We start from the raw sequence: 7104 nt of genomic DNA on the forward strand, positions 1-7104 counted from the left end.
TGTACATCAACATGCATCCATCTGTGGGGAGGGGGCAGCACCTGATGCATGCATGTATAGACACATCCTGCTTCTCATCTGTGAGGTAGGCCAGCATGTAATCATGGACCTTTTCTAAATGGACACTGGTAATATCCCGGCTGTGTGCAAAACACATGTGTGAGTTGTTAATTCTACATCCATGTCTGTTACATCTGTTAGATGTTGTCAAGAAGATAATCTAGGGCATGCAAAGTGACAACAATATCACCCTGCAGAAATTGATCAGGCCAAGGCATTTGACAAAGATCCACACTGAAGTATTCCCTCAACACTGTCAGAATTGGCCACAAACACCTAGATCACAAACTGGGTAGACCACTGGATGACATACATGGCATCTAAATATGTTGAGATGTGTAAAATGGCCTGTATCTCAAGTCCAGTGATCAGATCGGTACATCAGTACTGTTTTCTAGGTCCTTTCCTATCCATTATTTAAGTCTCAGACATCAAAAATAACATACACATCCTGTGTCCAAACAGCTGTCTTGAGAATTACAGATAGTTGGCAATCATTGACTCTAACTGTGATATTAGTATAATACAGAAATTTAGTGTAATACAGACAGTATCAACAAACACCAAAGACTGCTGCCACAGCCATGACAACACGTGAGATGAAACAAAAACATGGGGGGTTTGTTACATTATGAAAACAAATGCACAACACAATAATAATGTAGACATCACACCCTTATCAGCAGACCAAGTGGTATGTTACCTGTGTCCTGGGGTAGATGGTATGTGGAATGTCCACCAGTATGTGGTTGCAGTGGTGACTACTCCCTTGAATATAACACAACTACTGAGTATTCACAAGACATCCACATCAATGGCCATAATACCTCCGTAGTTCAAAGCCTTAATCACACCAATAACTTATTACAATGCACCCTTCTTCATGTACCTCTCTACATATTTTCCAGTGATGTGTAACTGGAGTGTACCACCTTTGCCACATTGAGTTCCCACACATCTTATTGACCATACCTAGGTATTCTTTTTGTTGCATAAACATTACTGTCTGATGATGCAGAACCATCAAGGTGTTATACCAGATGTATGTGTGAAACCTATTATGGTGATGCACACAGTACATGCATAGCTGTTTGACAACATCAATGGCATGGGGGTTACATTTGTAACAGTGTGGCTTGTGACATATATATGCCATGCTCACCAGTCAACTAGCCTGGATTTATCATAATGTCACATACAGGTATAGCAGTGTCCATCCTAACACCTCCAGCAGATGTTACAGTGTCAGGACAGTGTGCTTGATTACCCTCATAGATTGCTGACATGTCATAATAGTTCTACAAGTGTGTTTGAGCAGAGCCATTTATGATCACTCAGAATCACATATGTTATGTCAGAGTCATGGGATTACTGGTGGCATTATTCTGATATTGTCCATGATTGTGCATGCTTCTGTTTACTGTTGTCCATGAGCCTGTAAGTGCATCCCACTTGGTGGAGACCTCTGCTAACATTACAGTGATATTCAGGCAGATCAGTTTGCACAGCTTCACAATATGCACCCAAGCCTGATTTTATTTAACATCCCTGATAGATGTCCTTTCCATTGTTCATGTCAGGATACTTATAACACAATGACATTTTCTCCATTGTTATGTCACCTTCTCTGACAGTTACATAATATATATTTTCACTGTGCAGTCCATACTGTACCATATTGATATGTGATTGGTGCTCCTGCTACAACTGTCTTCCATTTACATGCCCTCATCTGCTGTACATTACAATGTTTCACCTGTCTTCTTTCCCTGTGTTCATTCCTATAATTCATCTGCATGTCCCGATTCAGTACACACACTTCCGCTGACTGTTTATTTTAAATGGCAGTCTATATACTGTTATAAATCATTTATACAACTTTTGTTCAGAATGCCTAAACTGGTATTCCACAATACAATGCACTGTATACACTGTTGCTATATTATTAACTCTGGTAATTATTGTGGCATGCCATGAAATTTTGCAGACCCAGTTTGCCTGTAGGTAAACAGATCTACATGTCTGATGCTATCTGTGCTGGTTTACACAGTTTCCTGGCCAGCAACATTGTTGCTAGCCACAAAACCATGCTTGTTTACAGTTAAACGAGGTGTGCAGCATGAATATGCAATTAGCGCTGCTGCACACCACACAAACATGAAAACTCTGTGTAGGCATTGTGCAAAGCCCACACAAAGTTTATTGAATCCCAGTGAGTATCTTCCATGCAGACACATAACTGGCTCATCAGCTGAAGAGGACAAAAAAGAAAAAAGGTCCACTTCTCTGGTCTGGAGCTACAAGCCAAATCCCTGCCCCCTCAGCTCTTCAGTTGAAAAGAAGAAAATAAACTTTTAAACTTTTAGTCACTTTTAAGCAATAGCAAATCATTGCCTTGCTATAGCTTTATCTCACACAAATTGTTAAAACTCTAAAGGCTTAATTGCATTCTTTATTTATTTTACCCTTTGCATAACATTCAGTGCAGTCTAGGTCTTCGAAACATTTAAACTTGGTTAATACTTCATAACTAAATATTCAGTAACATATTTCTATGAAGCTAGTTGGACATGTTTTTGGAAATATATTGGCTGCAGGAAATTCCAGACAGCTGGAAAGCTGAATGCCAAATTTGATAGTGCAAAAGGAAGACTGCTTTATGCCAAAAAATGTAATGAACTTTTGTTTAGAAGCAAAACACTCTGAAATAACAATCGTCATACCAACTTTATGGAATATTAGGTAAGGCATTATTTTCATTTATTTGTTTATTTTTTATTTATTTATTTCTCCTGAACAGCATGTTACTTAACTAGCATTGTTAAATATAACAGCAATGTGGAAACTAGAAAGCCAGAACACAGAGTACAAAGATCTCTGTGCTCAGTTGTAAACTGCTCATGAAAGGGCTGGCACTTGATCAAAGCTGAAATGCTCTAGCTTCAATTATGTGCCTGTTAGTAATTTGTCATATGAATTGTCATTTTCTATTCCTTTCTGTAATACAGTACTTAAATTAGCTATACCTTTTAAGCATGTAGGGTATGTATAAAAAAGGAACACTAGCCCTGTTAGTGTCTGTGGTAAACAGCATTTCATCAGTGCTTACTGATAGTATCAGTTCAGTTAAACATTTGCAATGAGATAGTGACACTCAGCTGTATTGCCTTAATAAATACTTGAATGCACCTTGCCTACGTTGTATATTTTTTGTTTTCACTTCAGACAAGAAATCTTTTCAACAATGTAGGAATGGCAGAATTTAGAATATCAAAAAATGGTGATGTCCTAAAGTATTAAAAACATCAGAAAGGGCAAGGGCATAGTCTTACTATCTTAGAGTAATATCAAAAATGGTGATGTCCTAAAGTAGGAAAAAAATGGGAAGGAGCAAGGGCTTAGTCTTACTATCGTAGAGCCTTGTTCTCTTAGTTACAGTAATAGTATTTCACTTTGTTTATTGAAGCCTTTCAAATAATGTTTATTGAAATGTTTTAATATAAGACAGCAATTATCTAAAAATAAAAAAAAAACACAAGTATATAAAATGTGCTGTAAACTAATTTATGAATCTGAAAGTTAACCCAAAGGATCACCTGGCAGTCAGAGTAGAGTTTTTCCTATGGTACTGGGTTTGATTCCCTCAACAAGTCACTTAACTAGACAGTGCTTGGGGGAAATGGAAATTTGGCCTAGACTCCTTAATGGTTTCCTGGACTGCATGCCTAGTAGCAACCTATGAACCTACACATACCCTCACTGAAGTAGCAAAGATGTCTATCTGGAATTAAAATGAGAATATTATAATAAAAAATGGACATGTAAAATAATGGCTGTACTACTGAACATCTGCTGCATAGTTAATAAAAATAAAAGGGGTTATTGGTGCAGCACCATAACATACATTTCATGGTTGTCTAAGAGGTAACATGCCAAAACACACTTACCTGGACAGTGTTATCTTCCAAAATGTTTATGACAAATGCAATGGAAAGTGTAAAGTTCTAAATGGCAGTTGACATTTTTAGGAAAAGTGGGCTAACCAAACTTGAGGTTTTACTATGCAAACCTGGACTGAAAGAAATCTCAAGGGTATTTTCTTTTTCATGTGTTAATTTGCCTTAGCAAGTTAAAAGGTATGTGTAACAGAGACTTTACTCTTATAAGGCCTGTAGATGTAAAGTAGCTGCAGAAGTTTCCAAGTGAGAGAAAGGCTGTCCATTTTTGATTACAGTGTAGTTTCTTGGCATTTTCCTAATGAAATCAGCATTTAGAGGCAATACCACAACTCAGAAATTTAATTTGTTATATTTTTATTTTCAGTTATAACTGCATAAATTCAGCTGCACATGTTGTGGTGTGATCTGGGAACACTGATTTATTAAATGGGCAAGTGGATGCTAATGATATCAAGCCCAGAACTACAGGATGAACTTGTACCTTGTAACCATGATGTTTTTGTTTATCCTGAGGACAGTGCTAGTTACCACCAAGATGGGAGTTGGAAACATTGTGTCCTAGAGCAAGAGTTTGCATCCCTGTGACTTCACAAGTTGCCTTGGTTCCTAAACCCAGCTATGAATATAACAAAAGGTAATAATAGCCTTAAACAACTATTTTGAAATAGTCTCCTTAAACAACTATTTCCAAATAGTATGTTTTAACAGGTTGTCCATTCTTCTTACCCTCAAAAGAAAGGAACAACTAATCTGAAGATCTGAAAGATTTTGTTTTGTCAAGAAAGTACCTGAGTTATCTGTGGGAATCCAAGATATGGAGTATCCTTTCTCCCTCAAGAACATAGGATTGACTCACTATAATGTTAGTGCAGTGGTGAGATCAATTAATAAAACAGGTTTTCATGTTAGGAATCTCAAGTCAGCTTGATAAGCTGGTTCAACTGGAGCAAGTGTTAGCTTCTGTAACACAAAATTAAGATCCCAAGGAGGGGCACCACTTTTCTTGAAGGTCTCTTGTGCAAAACCTCTTTCAAAAACATTTCATAGGCAGACAGGCTGAAATGGCTGATAGATGAACATTGATGAAGGAGTAAGAACGGCCATAGGATAGTAACTCAAACAAATATAAAATCAGAGAAACACTAGTCATAAATGGGTGGTGACTATGTTGTTGGCGCCAACTAGAAAATCTTTTCCACTTGCTAATATATGATTTTTTAGTAGCAGGCTTTCTTGTCTCCATTAATACTTGCTGCACACCCTCAGTAAACAAGTGCCTAAAGGGAATTAAGACCCTTTCATCCAAACACTCAGTAGAAGTTGATTGTGCTCGAGGTGAATCAAATACTCCTGTTCTTGTGCAAGTAGATCCATTCTGGGAGGAAGTTTGTGGTAACTGGCCTTAGCAATTTCCAAAAGAAGGAAGAACCACTGTGGCCTGAGCCAGAAAAGAGTCACCACAATGATTTTGGAAGGTTCTTTCTGCATCTTCAGAAGTACCCTGGAAAATAGTGGAAAGGATATGAAACCATACAGGAACATTCCTGTCCAATGAAAGGAAAAGGCATTTACATGGAGTTCTAGAGCAAAATTTTGCCAAGTGATTGTATCAAGAGGAGGCAAAGAGATCTATTCAAGAAACTGCCCACAGATGGATCAAATTGTGGAAGATCCCTTGATCTAGTTTCCATTCATGAAGGTCTGCCTATGTCCTGCTCAGCTCATCTGCCACACACTTTTGATCAGATGAGATGTAGGATGCCTGTAGACCGTGCTATAAAGCTGTATCCAAAGCTAACATGTCTAGTCTGCAGAGTTGTAATATCTGGTTCCCCCTTGCTTGATAATGTGCCACCTAACTGTGGCATTCTCTCCAACTGCTAGAAGAGGTCTGGGGAAACCAAAGGTGATTTGGAGAACTGAGTGCATTTATTAGAGCAAGCACCTCTTTTATTTTGATGTGCTTGTGTTTGTCCCTGGTGCCCCAAACACTTGCAGCTTTATCCCTCCTGAAACTGCTCCCCAAGCAAAATCTGAAACATCTGTGCTGACTGATTGCTTTGGAGTGGGGGGGGGGGGACTTGGATTTAGGGATATTAGTTGCCACCACCAAGTGATTTCTCATCTGATAGATTCTAGTTTTGAAAAGATAATGGGTGTTAGTGCTGGGACCAAAGCGACTTTAGATAGCATTGTATACTTCTCATGTGGAGTCTTGCCAGGGGTATCATGAGAATCGTAGATGCCATGAGACCCAAAATTGTGAGGTATTCTGCTGCAGAGACAAAAATCTGAGTGGAAAACTCTAGAAATAGATCTAGATATATATCTGTTTTTTCTTGTGGAAGAAAAGACTTTTGAACTGAGGTATCTAGCAGACACCCCAGGAGCACAATCCTGTGTGGTGAAGTCAAACAAGATTGCATGATCTCTTGGAATCCCAACTTGTGTAAGAGATCTCTCACCGAAGTGAGAGATTCCTAACACTTTTAAAAAGACTCCGCAAAGAGAAGCAAGTCATCTAAATATGGAAAAATGTTGATACCCTGTAGCCTGCAATGCACTTTAACTGGAACAAGACACTTTGTGAATAGGCTTGGTGCACTGCTAGTCCAAAGAGTGCAGAACTGGTCTCTAAGCATTTTCTTTCTTTGGTACCAAAAACAGCCTTGAATAAAACCCCCTACCTAACTTGGAAGGAGGAACTGGCTCTGTTACTGCCTGAGACAATATATGTTGAAGTACAGTGGAAATAGAGGAGTCTAGTCTAGTGCATGAGGAATTACCCCCTGGAGGATGAATTTCCTCCCAATGCCATCTATAACCACAATGAAAGATCGTGAGAACCCATTTGTCTGAAACCATCTGTTCTCAAAGAGACAGAAGTGGAGAGTCAAACTTTCTGGAAGGGAAAAAGGACTGTCAGAGTGGGAGGGGGGTCAATTAAATAGCCATTCTGATTTGTTGGAGTCAATTAAATAGTTGTTCTGACTTGGTGCTCTATTTGTTCCTGTATTCTTTTTGGAACCCCCTTTACCATTGCTTCTTAAACATCTGTTTACCAAAATTTTGCTGAGACTATTTA

The sequence above is a fragment of the Protopterus annectens genome, chromosome 3.part1 (assembly GCF_019279795.1).
Source record: "Protopterus annectens isolate FY-2018-M chromosome 3.part1, PAN1.0, whole genome shotgun sequence".
NCBI classification, from domain to species: Eukaryota; Metazoa; Chordata; order Ceratodontiformes; family Protopteridae; genus Protopterus; species Protopterus annectens.